General features: G+C 57.4%; 10 non-coding genes and 1 pseudogene across 10 annotated transcripts; all 11 read right to left on the reverse strand.

Annotated features, from left to right (window-relative positions):
* Positions 1 to 1037: 1037 nt before the first annotated feature.
* LOC145427140 (5S ribosomal RNA) lies at positions 1038 to 1156 on the reverse strand. The gene has a single exon (XR_013907864.1). It is a non-coding gene; the product is annotated as a 5S ribosomal RNA (ribosomal RNA).
* A 1447-nt stretch (positions 1157 to 2603) lies between these two features.
* On the reverse strand, positions 2604 to 2722 carry LOC145427358 (5S ribosomal RNA; annotated as a pseudogene).
* A 1095-nt stretch (positions 2723 to 3817) lies between these two features.
* LOC145427010 (5S ribosomal RNA) lies at positions 3818 to 3936 on the reverse strand. The gene has a single exon (XR_013907734.1). It is a non-coding gene; the product is annotated as a 5S ribosomal RNA (ribosomal RNA).
* A 1727-nt stretch (positions 3937 to 5663) lies between these two features.
* On the reverse strand, positions 5664 to 5782 carry LOC145427183 (5S ribosomal RNA). Its single transcript, XR_013907913.1, has one exon. It is a non-coding gene; the product is annotated as a 5S ribosomal RNA (ribosomal RNA).
* A 2010-nt stretch (positions 5783 to 7792) lies between these two features.
* LOC145427184 (5S ribosomal RNA) lies at positions 7793 to 7911 on the reverse strand. The gene has a single exon (XR_013907914.1). It is a non-coding gene; the product is annotated as a 5S ribosomal RNA (ribosomal RNA).
* A 1645-nt stretch (positions 7912 to 9556) lies between these two features.
* Positions 9557 to 9675, reverse strand: LOC145426391 (5S ribosomal RNA). The gene has a single exon (XR_013907101.1). It is a non-coding gene; the product is annotated as a 5S ribosomal RNA (ribosomal RNA).
* A 1408-nt stretch (positions 9676 to 11083) lies between these two features.
* Positions 11084 to 11202, reverse strand: LOC145427607 (5S ribosomal RNA). The gene has a single exon (XR_013908148.1). It is a non-coding gene; the product is annotated as a 5S ribosomal RNA (ribosomal RNA).
* A 1417-nt stretch (positions 11203 to 12619) lies between these two features.
* Positions 12620 to 12738, reverse strand: LOC145427185 (5S ribosomal RNA). The gene has a single exon (XR_013907915.1). It is a non-coding gene; the product is annotated as a 5S ribosomal RNA (ribosomal RNA).
* Positions 12739 to 14383: 1645 nt separating this feature from the next.
* LOC145426392 (5S ribosomal RNA) lies at positions 14384 to 14502 on the reverse strand. The gene has a single exon (XR_013907102.1). It is a non-coding gene; the product is annotated as a 5S ribosomal RNA (ribosomal RNA).
* Positions 14503 to 15910: 1408 nt separating this feature from the next.
* Positions 15911 to 16029, reverse strand: LOC145427608 (5S ribosomal RNA). The gene has a single exon (XR_013908149.1). It is a non-coding gene; the product is annotated as a 5S ribosomal RNA (ribosomal RNA).
* Positions 16030 to 17124: 1095 nt separating this feature from the next.
* Positions 17125 to 17243, reverse strand: LOC145426393 (5S ribosomal RNA). Its single transcript, XR_013907103.1, has one exon. It is a non-coding gene; the product is annotated as a 5S ribosomal RNA (ribosomal RNA).
* Between the last annotated feature and the right edge of the window lie 386 nt (positions 17244 to 17629).

Raw genomic sequence — 17629 nt, forward strand, 5'->3', positions numbered from 1 at the left:
GCCAGCAGCCACAGGCCCTGGTGTGGTGTAAGTGGCCTCAGCCAGCAGCCACAGGCCCTGGTGTGGTGTGGGTGGCCTCAGCCAGCAGCCACAGGCCCTGGTGTGGTGTAAGTGGCCTCAGCCAGCAGCCACAGGCCCTGGTGTGGTGTAAGTGGCCTCAGCCAGAGCCACAGGCCCTGGTGTAGTGTAAGTGGCCTCAGCCAGTGCCACAGGCCCTGGTGTGGTGTAAGTGGCCTGAGCAAGAGCCACAGACCCTGGTGTGGTGTAATTGGCCTCAATAGCAACTAATGCCCTGGTGTGGTGTAGGTGGCCTCAGCCAGCAGCCACAGGCCCTGGTGTGGTGTAAGTGGCCTCAGCCAGTGCCACAGGCCCTGGTGTGGTGTAAGGGGCCTCAATAGCAACTAATGCCCTGGTGTGGTGTAAGTGGCCTCAGCCAGCAGCCACAGGCACTGGTGTGGTGTAAGTGGCCTCAGCCAGCAGCACAAGGCCCTGGTGTGGTGTAAGTGGCCTCAGCCAGTGCCACAGGCACTGGTGTGGTGTAAGTGGCCTGAGCAAGAGTCACAGACCCTGGTGTGGTGTAATTGGCCTCAATAGCAACTAATGCCCTGGTGTGGTGTAGGTGGCCTCAGCCAGCAGCCACAGGCCCTGGTGTGGTGAAAGTGGCCTCAGCCAGTGCCAGAGGCCCTGGTGTGGTGTAAGTGGCCTGAGCAAGAGCCACAGACCCTGGTGTGGTGTAATTGGCCTCAATAGCAACTAATGCCCTGGTGTGGTGTAAGTGGCCTCAGCCAGCAGCCACAGGCCCTGGTGTGGTGTAAGTGGCCTCAGCCAGCAGCCACAGGCCCTGATGTGGTGTAAGTGGCCCCAGCCGGTCACTCAGGCCCTGGTGTGGTGTAGGTGGCATCAGCTAGCAGCACAAGACATTGGAAAACAGCCAAAAGCAATGTCGTTAATGTGCCCTCATTAATGGGCAGCTGCTTTTGGTCTTTTAATACACCCCTTCTCTGGATCAAAAGCGGTTCAATGACATGAAAATGAAAGGCTTACAGCACCAGGTATTCCCAGGCAGTCTCCCATTCAAGTACTAACCAAGCCCAGCCCTGCTTAGCTTCCGAGATCAGACGAGGTTGGGTGTGCTCAGGGTGGTATGGCCGTAAGCTGCTGGCCCCAGCACAATGTCTCAATTTATGGATTCAACTGATTAGGTGGCAAGTACCTGAAGTTACGAAGACAATCCTTTAACCATACCTGCATGTTTGCATAATACCCTAACCCAAAGGCTCAGTTTAGCATTTATCTAACAGCACAGGCCCTGGATTGTTGAAGATGGCCTCAGGAACCAGCACAGGGCCTGGTGTGTTGTACATGGCCACAGCTAGCAGCACAGGGCCTGGTTTGGTGAAGATGGCCTCGGCCAGAAGCGCAGGGCCTGGTGTGATGTGAGTGGCCTGAGCAAGAGCCACAGGCCCTGGTGTGGTGTAATTGGCCTCAGCCAGCAGCCACAGGCCCTGGTGTGGTGTAAGTGGCCTCAGCCAGCAGCCACAGGCCCTGGTGTGGTGTAAGTGGCCTCAGCCAGTGCCACAGGCCCTGGTGTGGTGTAAGTGGCCTGAGCAAGAGTCACAGACCCTGGTGTGGTGTAATTGGCCTCAATAGCAACTAAGGCCCTGGTGTGGTGTAAGTGGCCTCAGCCAGAAGCCACAGGCACTGGTGTGGTGTAAGTGGCCTCAGCCAGCAGCCACAGGCCCTGGTGTGGTGTAAGTGGCCTCAGCCAGCAGCCACAGGCCCTGGTGTGGTGTAAGTGGCCTCAGCCAGCAGCCACAGGCCCTGGTGTGGTGTAAGTGGCCTCAGCCAGTGCCACAGGCCCTGGTGTGGTGTAAGTGGCCTCAGCCAGTGCCACAGGCCCTGGTGTGGTGTAAGTGGCCTGAGCAAGAGCCACAGACCCTGGTGTGGTGTAATTGGCCTCAATAGCAACTAATGCCCTGGTGTGGTGTAGGTGGCCTCAGCCAGCAGCCACAGGCCCTGGTGTGGTGTAAGTGGCCTCAATAGCAACTAATGCCCTGGTGTGGTGTAAGTGGCCTCAGCCAGCAGCCACAGGCCCTGGTGTGGTGTAAGTGGCCTCAGCCACTGCCACAGGCCCTGGTGTGGTGTAAGTGGCCTCAATAGCAACTAAGGCCCTGGTGTGGTGTAGGTGGCCTCAGCCAGCAGCCACAGGCCCTGGTGTGGTGTAAGTGGCCTCAGCCAGTGCCACAGGCCCTGGTGTGGTGTAAGTGGCCTGAGCAAGAGCCACAGACCCTGGTGTGGTGTAATTGGCCTCAATAGCAACTAATGCTCTGGTGTGGTGTAAGTGGCCTCAGCCAGCAGCCACAGGCCCTGGTGTGGTGTAAGTGGCCTCAGCCAGCAGCCACAGGCCCTGATGTGGTGTAAGTGGCCCCAGCCGGTCACTCAGGCCCTGGTGTGGTGTAGGTGGCATCAGCTAGCAGCACAAGACATTGGAAAACAGCCAAAAGCAATGTCGTTAATGTGCCCTCATTAATGGGCAGCTGCTTTTGGTCTTTTAATACACCCCTTCTCTGGATCAAAAGCGGTTCAATGACATGAAAATGAAAGGCTTACAGCACCAGGTATTCCCAGGTAGTCTCCCATCCAAGTACTAACGAAGCCCAGCCCTTCTTAGCTTCCGAGATCAGACGAGGTCGGGCGTGCTCAGGGTGGTATGGCCGTAAGCTGCTGGCCCCAGCACAATGTCTCAATTTATGGATTCAACTGATTAGGTGGCAAGTACCTGAAGTTACGAAGACAATCCTTTAACCATACCTGCATGTTTGCATAATACCCTAACCCAAAGGCTCAGTTTAGCATTTATCTAACAGCACAGGCCCTGGATTGTTGAAGATGGCCTCAGGAACCAGCACAGGGCCTGGTGTGTTGTACATGGCCACAGCTAGCAGCACAGGGCCTGGTTTGGTGAAGATGGCCTCGGCCAGAAGCGCAGGGTCTGGTGTGATGTGAGTGGCCTGAGCAAGAGCCACAGGCCCTGGTGTGGTGTAAGTGGCCTCAGCCAGAAGCCACAGGTACTGGTGTGGTGTAAGTGGCCTCAGCCAGCAGCCACAGGCCCTGGTGTGGTGTAAGTGGCCTCAGCCAGCAGCCACAGGCCCTGGTGTGGTGTAAGTGGCCTCAGCCAGAGCCACAGGCCCTGGTGTGGTGTAAGTGGCCTCAGCCAGTGCCACAGGCCCTGGTGTGGTGTAAGTGGCCTGAGCAAGAGCCACAGACCCTGGTGTGGTGTAATTGGCCTCAATAGCAACTAATGCCCTGGTGTGGTGTAGGTGGCCTCAGCCAGCAGCCACAGGCCCTGGTGTGGTGTAAGTGGCCTCAATAGCAAATAATGCCCTGGTGTGGTGTAAGTGGCCTCTGCCAGCAGCCACAGGCCCTGGTGTGGTGTACGTGGCCTGAGCAAGAGCCACAGACCCTGGTGTGGTGTAATTGGCCTCAATAGCAACTAAGGCCCTGGTGTGGTGTAGGTGGCCTCAGCCAGCAGCCACAGGCCCTGGTGTGGTGTAAGTGGCCTCAGCCAGCAGCCACAGGCCCTGGTGTGGTGTAAGTGGCCTCAGCCAGCAGCCACAGGCCCTGATGTGGTGTAAGTGGCCCCAGCCGGTCACTCAGGCCCTGGTGTGGTGTAGGTGGCATCAGCTAGCAGCACAAGACATTGGAAAACAGCCAAAAGCAATGTCGTTAATGTGCCCTCATTAATTGGCAGCTGCTTTTGGTCTTTTAATACACCCCTTCTCTGGATCAAAAGCGGTTCAATGACATGAAAATGAAAGGCTTACAGCACCAGGTATTCCCAGGCAGTCTCCCATCCAAGTACTAACCAAGCCCAGCACTGCTTAGCTTCCGAGATCAGACGAGGTCGGGCGTGCTCAGGGTGGTATGGCCGTAAGCTGCTGGCCCCAGCACAATGTCTCAATTTATGGATTCAACTGATTAGGTGGCAAGTACCTGAAGTTACGAAGACAATCCTTTAACCATACCTGCATGTTTGCATAATACCCTAACCCAAAGGCTCAGTTTAGCATTTATCTAACAGCACAGGCCCTGGATTGTTGAAGATGGCCTCAGGAACCAGCACAGGGCCTGGTGTGTTGTACATGGCCACAGCTAGCAGCACAGGGCCTGGTTTGGTGAAGATGGCCTCGGCCAGAAGCGCAGGGCCTGGTGTGATGTGAGTGGCCTGAGCAAGAGCCACAGGCCCTGGTGTGGTGTAATTGGCCTCAGCCAGCAGCCACAGGCCCTGGTGTGGTGTAAGTGGCCTCAGCCAGCAGCCACAGGCCCTGGTGTGGTGTAAGTGGCCTCAGCCAGTGCCACAGGCCCTGGTGTGGTGTAAGTGGCCTGAGCAAGAGTCACAGACCCTGGTGTGGTGTAATTGGCCTCAATAGCAACTAAGGCCCTGGTGTGGTGTAAGTGGCCTCAGCCAGAAGCCACAGGCACTGGTGTGGTGTAAGTGGCCTCAGCCAGCAGCCACAGGCCCTGGTGTGGTGTAAGTGGCCTCAGCCAGCAGCCACAGGCCCTGGTGTGGTGTAAGTGGCCTCAGCCAGTGCCACAGGCCCTGGTGTGGTGTAAGTGGCCTCAGCCAGTGCCACAGGCCCTGGTGTGGTGTAATTGGCCTCAATAGCAACTAATGCCCTGGTGTGGTGTAGGTGGCCTCAGCCAGCAGCCACAGGCCCTGGTGTGGTGTAAGTGGCCTCAGCCAGAGCCACAGGGTCTGGTGTGATATGAGTGGCCTGAGCAAGAGCCACAGGCCCTGGTGTGGAGTAAGTGGCCTGAGCAAGAGCCACAGGCCCTGGTGTGGTGTAAGTGGCCTGAGCAAGAGCAACAGGCCCTGGTGTGGTGTAATTGGCCTCAATAGCAACTAAGGCCCTGGTGTGGTGTATGTGGCCTCAGCCAGCAGCCACAGGCCCTGGTGTGGTGTAAGTGGCCTCAGAAGCAAATAAGGCCGTGGTGTTGTGTATGTGGCCTCAGCCAGCAGCCACAGGCCCTTGGTGTGGTGTAAGTGGCCTCAGCCAGCAGCCACAGGCCCTGGTGTGGTGTGGGTGGCCTCAGCCAGCAGCCACAGGCCCTTGGTGTGGTGTAAGTCGCCTCATCCAGCAGCCACAGGCCCTGATGTGGTGTAAGTGGCCTCAGCCAGAGCCACAGGCCCTGGTGTGGTGTAAGTGGCCTCAGCCAGAGCCACAGGGTCTGGTGTGATATGAGTGGCCTGAGCAAGAGCCACAGGCCCTGGTGTGGTGTAAGTGGCCTCAGCCAGCAGCCACAGGCCCTGGTGTGGTGTGGGTGGCCTCAGCCAGCAGCCACAGGCCCTTGGTGTGGTGTAAGTCGCCTCATCCAGCAGCCACAGGCCCTGATGTGGTGTAAGTGGCCTCAGCCAGAGCCACAGGCCCTGGTGTGGTGTAAGTGGCCTCAGCCAGAGCCACAGGCCCTGATGTGGTGTAAGTGGCCCCAGCCGGTCACTCAGGCCCTGGTGTGGTGTAGGTGGCATCAGCTAGCAGCACAAGACATTGGAAAACAGCCAAAAGCAGTGTCGTTAATGTGCCCTCATTAATGGGCAGCTGCTTTTGGTCTTTTAATACACCCCTTCTCTGGATCAAAAGCGGTTCAATGACATGAAAATCAAAGGCTTACAGCACCAGGTATTCCAAGGAAGTCTCCCATCCAAGTACTAACCAAGCCCAGCCCTTCTTAGCTTCCGAGATCAGACGAGGTCGGGCGTGCTCAGGGTGGTATGGCCGTAAGCTGCTGGCCCCAGCACAATGTCTCAATTTATGGATTCAACTGATTAGGTGGCAAGTACCTGAAGTTACGAAGACAATCCTATAACCATACCTGCATGTTTGCATAATACCCTAACCCAAAGGCTCAGTTTGGCATTTATCTAACAGCACAGGCCCTGGATTGTTGAAGATGGCCTCAGGAACCAGCACAGGGCCTGGTGTGTTGTACATGGCCACAGCAAGCAGCACAGGGCCAGGTTTGGTGAAGATGGCCTCGGCCAGAAGCACAGGGTCTGGTGTGATATGAGTGGCCTGAGCAAGAGCCACAGGCCCTGGTGTGGTGTAAGTGGCCTCAGCCAGCAGCCACAGGCCCTGGTGTGGTGTGGGTGGCCTCATCCAGCAGCCACAGGCCCTTGTGTGGTGTAAGTGGCCTCAGCCAGCAGCCACAGGCCCTGGTGTGGTGTAAGTGGCCTCAGCCAGTGCCACAGGCCCTGGTGTGGTGTAATTGGCCTCAATAGCAACTAAGGCCCTGGTGTTGTGTATGTGGCCTCAGCCAGCAGCCACAGGCCCTGGTGTGGTGTAAGTGGCCTCAATAGCAACTAATGCCCTGGTGTGGTGTAAGTGGCCTCAGCCAGCAGCCACAGGCACTGGTGTGGTGTAAGTGCCCTCAGCCAGCAGCCACAGGCACTGGTGTGGTGTAAGTGCCCTCAGCCAGCAGCCACAGGCCCTGGTGTGGTGTAAGTGGCCTGAGCAAGAGCCACAGGCCCTGGTGTGGTGTAAGTGGCCTCAGCCAGCAGCCACAGGCACTGGTGTGGTGTAAGTGCCCTCAGCCAGCAGCCACAGGCCCTGGTGTGGTGTAAGTGGCCTCAGCCAGCAGCCACAGGCCCTGGTGTGGTGTAAGTGGCCTGAGCAAGAGCCACAGGCCCTGGTGTGGTGTAAGTGGCCTCAGCCAGAAGCCACAGGCACTGGTGTGGTGTAAGTGACCTCAGCCAGCAGCCACAGGCCCTGGTGTGGTGTAAGTGGCCTCAGCCAAAAGCCACAGGCACTGGTGTGGTGTAAGTGCCCTCAGCCAGCAGCCACAGGCACTGGTGTGGTGTAAGTGACCTCAGCCAGCAGCCACAGGCCCTGGTGTGGTGTAAGTGGCCTCAGCCAGCAGCCACAGGCCCTGGTGTGGTGTAAGTGGCCTCAGCCAGTGCCACAGGCCCTGGTGTGGTGTAAGTGGCCTGAGCAAGAGTCACAGACCCTGGTGTGGTGTAATTGGCCTCAATAGCAACTAATGCCCTGGTGTGGTGTAAGTGGCCTCAGCCAGCAGCCACAGGCCCTGGTGTGGTGTAAGTGGCCTCAGAAGCAAATAAGGCCGTGGTGTTGTGTATGTGGCCTCAGCCAGCAGCCACAGGCCCTTGGTGTGGTGTAAGTGGCCTCAGCCAGCAGCCACAGGCCCTGGTGTGGTGTGGGTGGCCTCAGCCAGCAGCCACAGGCCCTTGGTGTGGTGTAAGTCGCCTCATCCAGCAGCCACAGGCCCTGATGTGGTGTAAGTGGCCTCAGCCAGAGCCACAGGCCCTGGTGTGGTGTAAGTGGCCTCAGCCAGAGCCACAGGGTCTGGTGTGATATGAGTGGCCTGAGCAAGAGCCACAGGCCCTGGTGTGGTGTAAGTGGCCTCAGCCAGCAGCCACAGGCCCTGGTGTGGTGTGGGTGGCCTCAGCCAGCAGCCACAGGCCCTTGGTGTGGTGTAAGTCGCCTCATCCAGCAGCCACAGGCCCTGATGTGGTGTAAGTGGCCTCAGCCAGAGCCACAGGCCCTGGTGTGGTGTAAGTGGCCTCAGCCAGAGCCACAGGCCCTGATGTGGTGTAAGTGGCCCCAGCCGGTCACTCAGGCCCTGGTGTGGTGTAGGTGGCATCAGCTAGCAGCACAAGACATTGGAAAACAGCCAAAAGCAGTGTCGTTAATGTGCCCTCATTAATGGGCAGCTGCTTTTGGTCTTTTAATACACCCCTTCTCTGGATCAAAAGCGGTTCAATGACATGAAAATCAAAGGCTTACAGCACCAGGTATTCCAAGGAAGTCTCCCATCCAAGTACTAACCAAGCCCAGCCCTTCTTAGCTTCCGAGATCAGACGAGGTCGGGCGTGCTCAGGGTGGTATGGCCGTAAGCTGCTGGCCCCAGCACAATGTCTCAATTTATGGATTCAACTGATTAGGTGGCAAGTACCTGAAGTTACGAAGACAATCCTATAACCATACCTGCATGTTTGCATAATACCCTAACCCAAAGGCTCAGTTTGGCATTTATCTAACAGCACAGGCCCTGGATTGTTGAAGATGGCCTCAGGAACCAGCACAGGGCCTGGTGTGTTGTACATGGCCACAGCAAGCAGCACAGGGCCAGGTTTGGTGAAGATGGCCTCGGCCAGAAGCACAGGGTCTGGTGTGATATGAGTGGCCTGAGCAAGAGCCACAGGCCCTGGTGTGGTGTAAGTGGCCTCAGCCAGCAGCCACAGGCCCTGGTGTGGTGTGGGTGGCCTCATCCAGCAGCCACAGGCCCTTGTGTGGTGTAAGTGGCCTCAGCCAGCAGCCACAGGCCCTGGTGTGGTGTAAGTGGCCTCAGCCAGTGCCACAGGCCCTGGTGTGGTGTAATTGGCCTCAATAGCAACTAAGGCCCTGGTGTTGTGTATGTGGCCTCAGCCAGCAGCCACAGGCCCTGGTGTGGTGTAAGTGGCCTCAATAGCAACTAATGCCCTGGTGTGGTGTAAGTGGCCTCAGCCAGCAGCCACAGGCACTGGTGTGGTGTAAGTGCCCTCAGCCAGCAGCCACAGGCACTGGTGTGGTGTAAGTGCCCTCAGCCAGCAGCCACAGGCCCTGGTGTGGTGTAAGTGGCCTGAGCAAGAGCCACAGGCCCTGGTGTGGTGTAAGTGGCCTCAGCCAGCAGCCACAGGCCCTGGTGTGGTGTAAGTGCCCTCAGCCAGCAGCCACAGGCCCTGGTGTGGTGTAAGTGGCCTCAGCCAGCAGCCACAGGCCCTGGTGTGGTGTAAGTGGCCTCAGCCAGAGCCACAGGCCCTGGTGTGGTGTAAGTGGCCTCAGCCAGTGCCACAGGCCCTGGTGTGGTGTAAGTGGCCTGAGCAAGAGCCACAGACCCTGGTGTGGTGTAATTGGCCTCAATAGCAACTAATGCCCTGGTGTGGTGTAGGTGGCCTCAGCCAGCAGCCACAGGCCCTGGTGTGGTGTAAGTGGCCTCAATAGCAACTAATGCCCTGGTGTGGTGTAAGTGGCCTCAGCCAGCAGCCACAGGCCCTGGTGTGGTGTAAGTGGCCTGAGCAAGAGCCACAGACCCTGGTGTGGTGTAATTGGCCTCAATAGCAACTAAGGCCCTGGTGTGGTGTAGGTGGCCTCAGCCAGCAGCCACAGGCCCTGGTGTGGTGTAAGTGGCCTCAGCCAGTGCCACAGGCCCTGGTGTGGTGTAAGTGGCCTGAGCAAGAGCCACAGACCCTGGTGTGGTGTAATTGGCCTCAATAGCAACTAATGCCCTGGTGTGGTGTAAGTGGCCTCAGCCAGCAGCCACAGGCCCTGGTGTGGTGTAAGTGGCCTCAGCCAGCAGCCACAGGCCCTGATGTGGTGTAAGTGGCCCCAGCCGGTCACTCAGGCCCTGGTGTGGTGTAGGTGGCATCAGCTAGCAGCACAAGACATTGGAAAACAGCCAAAAGCAATGTCGTTAATGTGCCCTCATTAATGGGCAGCTGCTTTTGGTCTTTTAATACACCCCTTCTCTGGATCAAAAGCGGTTCAATGACATGAAAATGAAAGGCTTACAGCACCAGGTATTCCCAGGCAGTCTCCCATCCAAGTACTAACCAAGCCCAGCCCTGCTTAGCTTCCGAGATCAGACGAGGTCGGGCGTGCTCAGGGTGGTATGGCCGTAAGCTGCTGGCCCCAGCACAATGTCTCAATTTATGGATTCAACTGATTAGGTGGCAAGTACCTGAAGTTACGAAGACAATCCTTTAACCATATCTGCATGTTTGCATAATACCCTAACCCAAAGGCTCAGTTTAGCATTTATCTAACAGCACAGGCCCTGGATTGTTGAAGATGGCCTCAGGAACCAGCACAGGGCCTGGTGTGTTGTACATGGCCACAGCTAGCAGCACAGGGCCTGGTTTGGTGAAGATGGCCTCGGCCAGAAGCGCAGGGCCTGGTGTGATGTGAGTGGCCTGAGCAAGAGCCACAGGCCCTGGTGTGGTGTAATTGGCCTCAGCCAGCAGCCACAGGCCCTGGTGTGGTGTAAGTGGCCTCAGCCAGCAGCCACAGGCCCTGGTGTGGTGTAAGTGGCCTCAGCCAGTGCCACAGGCCCTGGTGTGGTGTAAGTGGCCTGAGCAAGAGTCACAGACCCTGGTGTGGTGTAATTGGCCTCAATAGCAACTAAGGCCCTGGTGTGGTGTAAGTGGCCTCAGCCAGAAGCCACAGGCACTGGTGTGGTGTAAGTGGCCTCAGCCAGCAGCCACAGGCCCTGGTGTGGTGTAAGTGGCCTCAGCCAGCAGCCACAGGCCCTGGTGTGGTGTAAGTGGCCTCAGCCAGAAGCCACAGGCCCTGGTGTGGTGTAAGTGGCCTCAGCCAGTGCCACAGGCCCTGGTGTGGTGTAAGTGGCCTCAGCCAGTGCCACAGACCATGGTGTGGTGTAATTGGCCTCAATAGCAACTAATGCCCTGGTGTGGTGTAGGTGGCCTCAGCCAGCAGCCACAGGCCCTGGTGTGGTGTAAGTGGCCTCAATAGCAACTAATGCCCTGGTGTGGTGTAAGTGGCCTCAGCCAGCAGCCACAGGCCCTGGTGTGGTGTAAGTGGCCTCAGCCACTGCCACAGGCCCTGGTGTGGTGTAAGTGGCCTCAATAGCAACTAAGGCCCTGGTGTGGTGTAGGTGGCCTCAGCCAGCAGCCACAGGCCCTGGTGTGGTGTAAGTGGCCTCAGCCAGTGCCACAGGCCCTGGTGTGGTGTAAGTGGCCTGAGCAAGAGCCACAGACCCTGGTGTGGTGTAATTGGTCTCAATAGCAACTAATGCTCTGGTGTGGTGTAAGTGGCCTCAGCCAGCAGCCACAGGCCCTGGTGTGGTGTAAGTGGCCTCAGCCAGCAGCCACAGGCCCTGATGTGGTGTAAGTGGCCCCAGCCGGTCACTCAGGCCCTGGTGTGGTGTAGGTGGCATCAGCTAGCAGCACAAGACATTGGAAAACAGCCAAAAGCAATGTCGTTAATGTGCCCTCATTAATGGGCAGCTGCTTTTGGTCTTTTAATACACCCCTTCTCTGGATCAAAAGCGGTTCAATGACATGAAAATGAAAGGCTTACAGCACCAGGTATTCCCAGGTAGTCTCCCATCCAAGTACTAACCAAGCCCAGCCCTGCTTAGCTTCCGAGATCAGACGAGGTCGGGCGTGCTCAGGGTGGTATGGCCGTAAGCTGCTGGCCCCAGCACAATGTCTCAATTTATGGATTCAACTGATTAGGTGGCAAGTACCTGAAGTTACGAAGACAATCCTTTAACCATACCTGCATGTTTGCATAATACCCTAACCCAAAGGCTCAGTTTAGCATTTATCTAACAGCACAGGCCCTGGATTGTTGAAGATGGCCTCAGGAACCAGCACAGGGCCTGGTGTGTTGTACATGGCCACAGCTAGCAGCACAGGGCCTGGTTTGGTGAAGATGGCCTCGGCCAGAAGCGCAGGGCCTGGTGTGATGTGAGTGGCCTGAGCAAGAGCCACAGGCCCTGGTGTGGTGTAAGTGGCCTCAGCCAGAAGCCACAGGCACTGGTGTGGTGTAAGTGACCTCAGCCAGCAGCCACAGGCCCTGGTGTGGTGTAAGTGGCCTCAGCCAAAAGCCACAGGCACTGGTGTGGTGTAAGTGCCCTCAGCCAGCAGCCACAGGCACTGGTGTGGTGTAAGTGACCTCAGCCAGCAGCCACAGGCCCTGGTGTGGTGTAAGTGGCCTCAGCCAGCAGCCACAGGCCCTGGTGTGGTGTAAGTGGCCTCAGCCAGTGCCACAGGCCCTGGTGTGGTGTAAGTGGCCTGAGCAAGAGTCACAGACCCTGGTGTGGTGTAATTGGCCTCAATAGCAACTAATGCCCTGGTGTGGTGTAAGTGGCCTCAGCCAGCAGCCACAGGCCCTGGTGTGGTGTAAGTGGCCTCAGAAGCAAATAAGGCCGTGGTGTTGTGTATGTGGCCTCAGCCAGCAGCCACAGGCCCTTGGTGTGGTGTAAGTGGCCTCAGCCAGCAGCCACAGGCCCTGGTGTGGTGTGGGTGGCCTCAGCCAGCAGCCACAGGCCCTTGGTGTGGTGTAAGTCGCCTCATCCAGCAGCCACAGGCCCTGATGTGGTGTAAGTGGCCTCAGCCAGAGCCACAGGCCCTGGTGTGGTGTAAGTGGCCTCAGCCAGAGCCACAGGGTCTGGTGTGATATGAGTGGCCTGAGCAAGAGCCACAGGCCCTGGTGTGGTGTAAGTGGCCTCAGCCAGCAGCCACAGGCCCTGGTGTGGTGTGGGTGGCCTCAGCCAGCAGCCACAGGCCCTTGGTGTGGTGTAAGTCGCCTCATCCAGCAGCCACAGGCCCTGATGTGGTGTAAGTGGCCTCAGCCAGAGCCACAGGCCCTGGTGTGGTGTAAGTGGCCTCAGCCAGAGCCACAGGCCCTGATGTGGTGTAAGTGGCCCCAGCCGGTCACTCAGGCCCTGGTGTGGTGTAGGTGGCATCAGCTAGCAGCACAAGACATTGGAAAACAGCCAAAAGCAGTGTCGTTAATGTGCCCTCATTAATGGGCAGCTGCTTTTGGTCTTTTAATACACCCCTTCTCTGGATCAAAAGCGGTTCAATGACATGAAAATCAAAGGCTTACAGCACCAGGTATTCCAAGGAAGTCTCCCATCCAAGTACTAACCAAGCCCAGCCCTTCTTAGCTTCCGAGATCAGACGAGGTCGGGCGTGCTCAGGGTGGTATGGCCGTAAGCTGCTGGCCCCAGCACAATGTCTCAATTTATGGATTCAACTGATTAGGTGGCAAGTACCTGAAGTTACGAAGACAATCCTATAACCATACCTGCATGTTTGCATAATACCCTAACCCAAAGGCTCAGTTTGGCATTTATCTAACAGCACAGGCCCTGGATTGTTGAAGATGGCCTCAGGAACCAGCACAGGGCCTGGTGTGTTGTACATGGCCACAGCAAGCAGCACAGGGCCAGGTTTGGTGAAGATGGCCTCGGCCAGAAGCACAGGGTCTGGTGTGATATGAGTGGCCTGAGCAAGAGCCACAGGCCCTGGTGTGGTGTAAGTGGCCTCAGCCAGCAGCCACAGGCCCTGGTGTGGTGTGGGTGGCCTCATCCAGCAGCCACAGGCCCTTGTGTGGTGTAAGTGGCCTCAGCCAGCAGCCACAGGCCCTGGTGTGGTGTAAGTGGCCTCAGCCAGTGCCACAGGCCCTGGTGTGGTGTAATTGGCCTCAATAGCAACTAAGGCCCTGGTGTTGTGTATGTGGCCTCAGCCAGCAGCCACAGGCCCTGGTGTGGTGTAAGTGGCCTCAATAGCAACTAATGCCCTGGTGTGGTGTAAGTGGCCTCAGCCAGCAGCCACAGGCACTGGTGTGGTGTAAGTGCCCTCAGCCAGCAGCCACAGGCACTGGTGTGGTGTAAGTGCCCTCAGCCAGCAGCCACAGGCCCTGGTGTGGTGTAAGTGGCCTGAGCAAGAGCCACAGGCCCTGGTGTGGTGTAAGTGGCCTCAGCCAGCAGCCACAGGCCCTGGTGTGGTGTAAGTGCCCTCAGCCAGCAGCCACAGGCCCTGGTGTGGTGTAAGTGGCCTCAGCCAGCAGCCACAGGCCCTGGTGTGGTGTAAGTGGCCTCAGCCAGAGCCACAGGCCCTGGTGTGGTGTAAGTGGCCTCAGCCAGTGCCACAGGCCCTGGTGTGGTGTAAGTGGCCTGAGCAAGAGCCACAGACCCTGGTGTGGTGTAATTGGCCTCAATAGCAACTAATGCCCTGGTGTGGTGTAGGTGGCCTCAGCCAGCAGCCACAGGCCCTGGTGTGGTGTAAGTGGCCTCAATAGCAACTAATGCCCTGGTGTGGTGTAAGTGGCCTCAGCCAGCAGCCACAGGCCCTGGTGTGGTGTAAGTGGCCTGAGCAAGAGCCACAGACCCTGGTGTGGTGTAATTGGCCTCAATAGCAACTAAGGCCCTGGTGTGGTGTAGGTGGCCTCAGCCAGCAGCCACAGGCCCTGGTGTGGTGTAAGTGGCCTCAGCCAGTGCCACAGGCCCTGGTGTGGTGTAAGTGGCCTGAGCAAGAGCCACAGACCCTGGTGTGGTGTAATTGGCCTCAATAGCAACTAATGCCCTGGTGTGGTGTAAGTGGCCTCAGCCAGCAGCCACAGGCCCTGGTGTGGTGTAAGTGGCCTCAGCCAGCAGCCACAGGCCCTGATGTGGTGTAAGTGGCCCCAGCCGGTCACTCAGGCCCTGGTGTGGTGTAGGTGGCATCAGCTAGCAGCACAAGACATTGGAAAACAGCCAAAAGCAATGTCGTTAATGTGCCCTCATTAATGGGCAGCTGCTTTTGGTCTTTTAATACACCCCTTCTCTGGATCAAAAGCGGTTCAATGACATGAAAATGAAAGGCTTACAGCACCAGGTATTCCCAGGCAGTCTCCCATCCAAGTACTAACCAAGCCCAGCCCTGCTTAGCTTCCGAGATCAGACGAGGTCGGGCGTGCTCAGGGTGGTATGGCCGTAAGCTGCTGGCCCCAGCACAATGTCTCAATTTATGGATTCAACTGATTAGGTGGCAAGTACCTGAAGTTACGAAGACAATCCTTTAACCATATCTGCATGTTTGCATAATACCCTAACCCAAAGGCTCAGTTTAGCATTTATCTAACAGCACAGGCCCTGGATTGTTGAAGATGGCCTCAGGAACCAGCACAGGGCCTGGTGTGTTGTACATGGCCACAGCTAGCAGCACAGGGCCTGGTTTGGTGAAGATGGCCTCGGCCAGAAGCGCAGGGCCTGGTGTGATGTGAGTGGCCTGAGCAAGAGCCACAGGCCCTGGTGTGGTGTAATTGGCCTCAGCCAGCAGCCACAGGCCCTGGTGTGGTGTAAGTGGCCTCAGCCAGCAGCCACAGGCCCTGGTGTGGTGTAAGTGGCCTCAGCCAGTGCCACAGGCCCTGGTGTGGTGTAAGTGGCCTGAGCAAGAGTCACAGACCCTGGTGTGGTGTAATTGGCCTCAATAGCAACTAAGGCCCTGGTGTGGTGTAAGTGGCCTCAGCCAGAAGCCACAGGCACTGGTGTGGTGTAAGTGGCCTCAGCCAGCAGCCACAGGCCCTGGTGTGGTGTAAGTGGCCTCAGCCAGCAGCCACAGGCCCTGGTGTGGTGTAAGTGGCCTCAGCCAGCAGCCACAGGCCCTGGTGTGGTGTAAGTGGCCTCAGCCAGTGCCACAGGCCCTGGTGTGGTGTAAGTGGCCTCAGCCAGTGCCACAGACCATGGTGTGGTGTAATTGGCCTCAATAGCAACTAATGCCCTGGTGTGGTGTAGGTGGCCTCAGCCAGCAGCCACAGGCCCTGGTGTGGTGTAAGTGGCCTCAATAGCAACTAATGCCCTGGTGTGGTGTAAGTGGCCTCAGCCAGCAGCCACAGGCCCTGGTGTGGTGTAAGTGGCCTCAGCCACTGCCACAGGCCCTGGTGTGGTGTAAGTGGCCTCAATAGCAACTAAGGCCCTGGTGTGGTGTAGGTGGCCTCAGCCAGCAGCCACAGGCCCTGGTGTGGTGTAAGTGGCCTCAGCCAGTGCCACAGGCCCTGGTGTGGTGTAAGTGGCCTGAGCAAGAGCCACAGACCCTGGTGTGGTGTAATTGGTCTCAATAGCAACTAATGCTCTGGTGTGGTGTAAGTGGCCTCAGCCAGCAGCCACAGGCCCTGGTGTGGTGTAAGTGGCCTCAGCCAGCAGCCACAGGCCCTGATGTGGTGTAAGTGGCCCCAGCCGGTCACTCAGGCCCTGGTGTGGTGTAGGTGGCATCAGCTAGCAGCACAAGACATTGGAAAACAGCCAAAAGCAATGTCGTTAATGTGCCCTCATTAATGGGCAGCTGCTTTTGGTCTTTTAATACACCCCTTCTCTGGATCAAAAGCGGTTCAATGACATGAAAATGAAAGGCTTACAGCACCAGGTATTCCCAGGTAGTCTCCCATCCAAGTACTAACCAAGCCCAGCCCTGCTTAGCTTCCGAGATCAGACGAGGTCGGGCGTGCTCAGGGTGGTATGGCCGTAAGCTGCTGGCCCCAGCACAATGTCTCAATTTATGGATTCAACTGATTAGGTGGCAAGTACCTGAAGTTACGAAGACAATCCTTTAACCATACCTGCATGTTTGCATAATACCCTAACCCAAAGGCTCAGTTTAGCATTTATCTAACAGCACAGGCCCTGGATTGTTGAAGATGGCCTCAGGAACCAGCACAGGGCCTGGTGTGTTGTACATGGCCACAGCTAGCAGCACAGGGCCTGGTTTGGTGAAGATGGCCTCGGCCAGAAGCGCAGGGCCTGGTGTGATGTGAGTGGCCTGAGCAAGAGCCACAGGCCCTGGTGTGGTGTAAGTGGCCTCAGCCAGAAGCCACAGGCACTGGTGTGGTGTAAGTGGCCTCAGCCAGCAGCCACAGGCCCTGGTGTGGTGTAAGTGGCCTCAGCCAGCAGCCACAGGCCCTGGTGTGGTGTAAGTGGCCTCAGCCAGAGCCACAGGCCCTGGTGTGGTGTAAGTGGCCTCAGCCAGTGCCACAGGCCCTGGTGTGGTGTAAGTGGCCTGAGCAAGAGCCACAGACCCTGGTGTGGTGTAATTGGCCTCAATAGCAACTAATGCCCTGGTGTGGTGTAGGTGGCCTCAGCCAGCAGCCACTGGCCCTGGTGTGGTGTAAGTGGCCTCAATAGCAACTAATGCCCTGGTGTGGTGTAAGTGGCCTCAGCCAGCAGCCACAGGCCCTGGTGTGGTGTAAGTGGCCTGAGCAAGAGCCACAGACCCTGGTGTGGTGTAATTGGCCTCAATAGCAACTAAGGCCCTGGTGTGGTGTAGGTGGCCTCAGCCAGCAGCCACAGGCCCTGGTGTGGTGTAAGTGGCCTCAGCCAGCAGCCACAGGCCCTGGTGTGGTGTAAGTGGCCTCAGCCAGCAGCCACAGGCCCTGATGTGGTGTAAGTGGCCCCAGCCGGTCACTCAGGCCCTGGTGTGGTGTTGGTGGCATCAGCTAGCAGCACAAGACATTGGAAAACAGCCAAAAGCAATGTCGTTAATGTGCCCTCATTAATGGGCAGCTGCTTTTGGTCTTTTAATACACCCCTTCTCTGGATCAAAAGCGGTTCAATGACATGAAAATGAAAGGCTTACAGCACCAGGTATTCCCAGGCAGTCTCCCATCCAAGTACTAACCAAGCCCAGCCCTGCTTAGCTTCCGAGATCAGACGAGGTCGGGCGTGCTCAGGGTGGTATGGCCGTAAGCTGCTGGCCCCAGCACAATGTCTCAATTTATGGATTCAACTGATTAGGTGGCAAGTACCTGAAGTTACGAAGACAATCCTTTAACCATACCTGCATGTTTGCATAATACCCTAACCCAAAGGCTCAGTTTAGCATTTATCTAACAGCACAGGCCCTGGTGTGTTGTACATGGCCACAGCTAGCAGCACAGGGCCTGGTTTGGTGAAGATGGCCTCGGCCAGAAGCGCAGGGCCTGGTGTGATGTGAGTGGCCTGAGCAAGAGCCACAGGCCCTGGTGTGGTGTAAGTGGCCTCAGCCAGAAGCCACAGGCACTGGTGTGCTGTAAGTGGCCTCAACCAGCAGCCACAGGCCCTGGTGTGGTGTAAGTGGCCTCAGCCAGCAGCCACA

The sequence above is a fragment of the Astatotilapia calliptera genome, chromosome 3 (assembly GCF_964374335.1).
Source record: "Astatotilapia calliptera chromosome 3, fAstCal68.1, whole genome shotgun sequence".
Lineage (NCBI taxonomy): Eukaryota > Metazoa > Chordata > Actinopteri > Cichliformes > Cichlidae > Astatotilapia > Astatotilapia calliptera.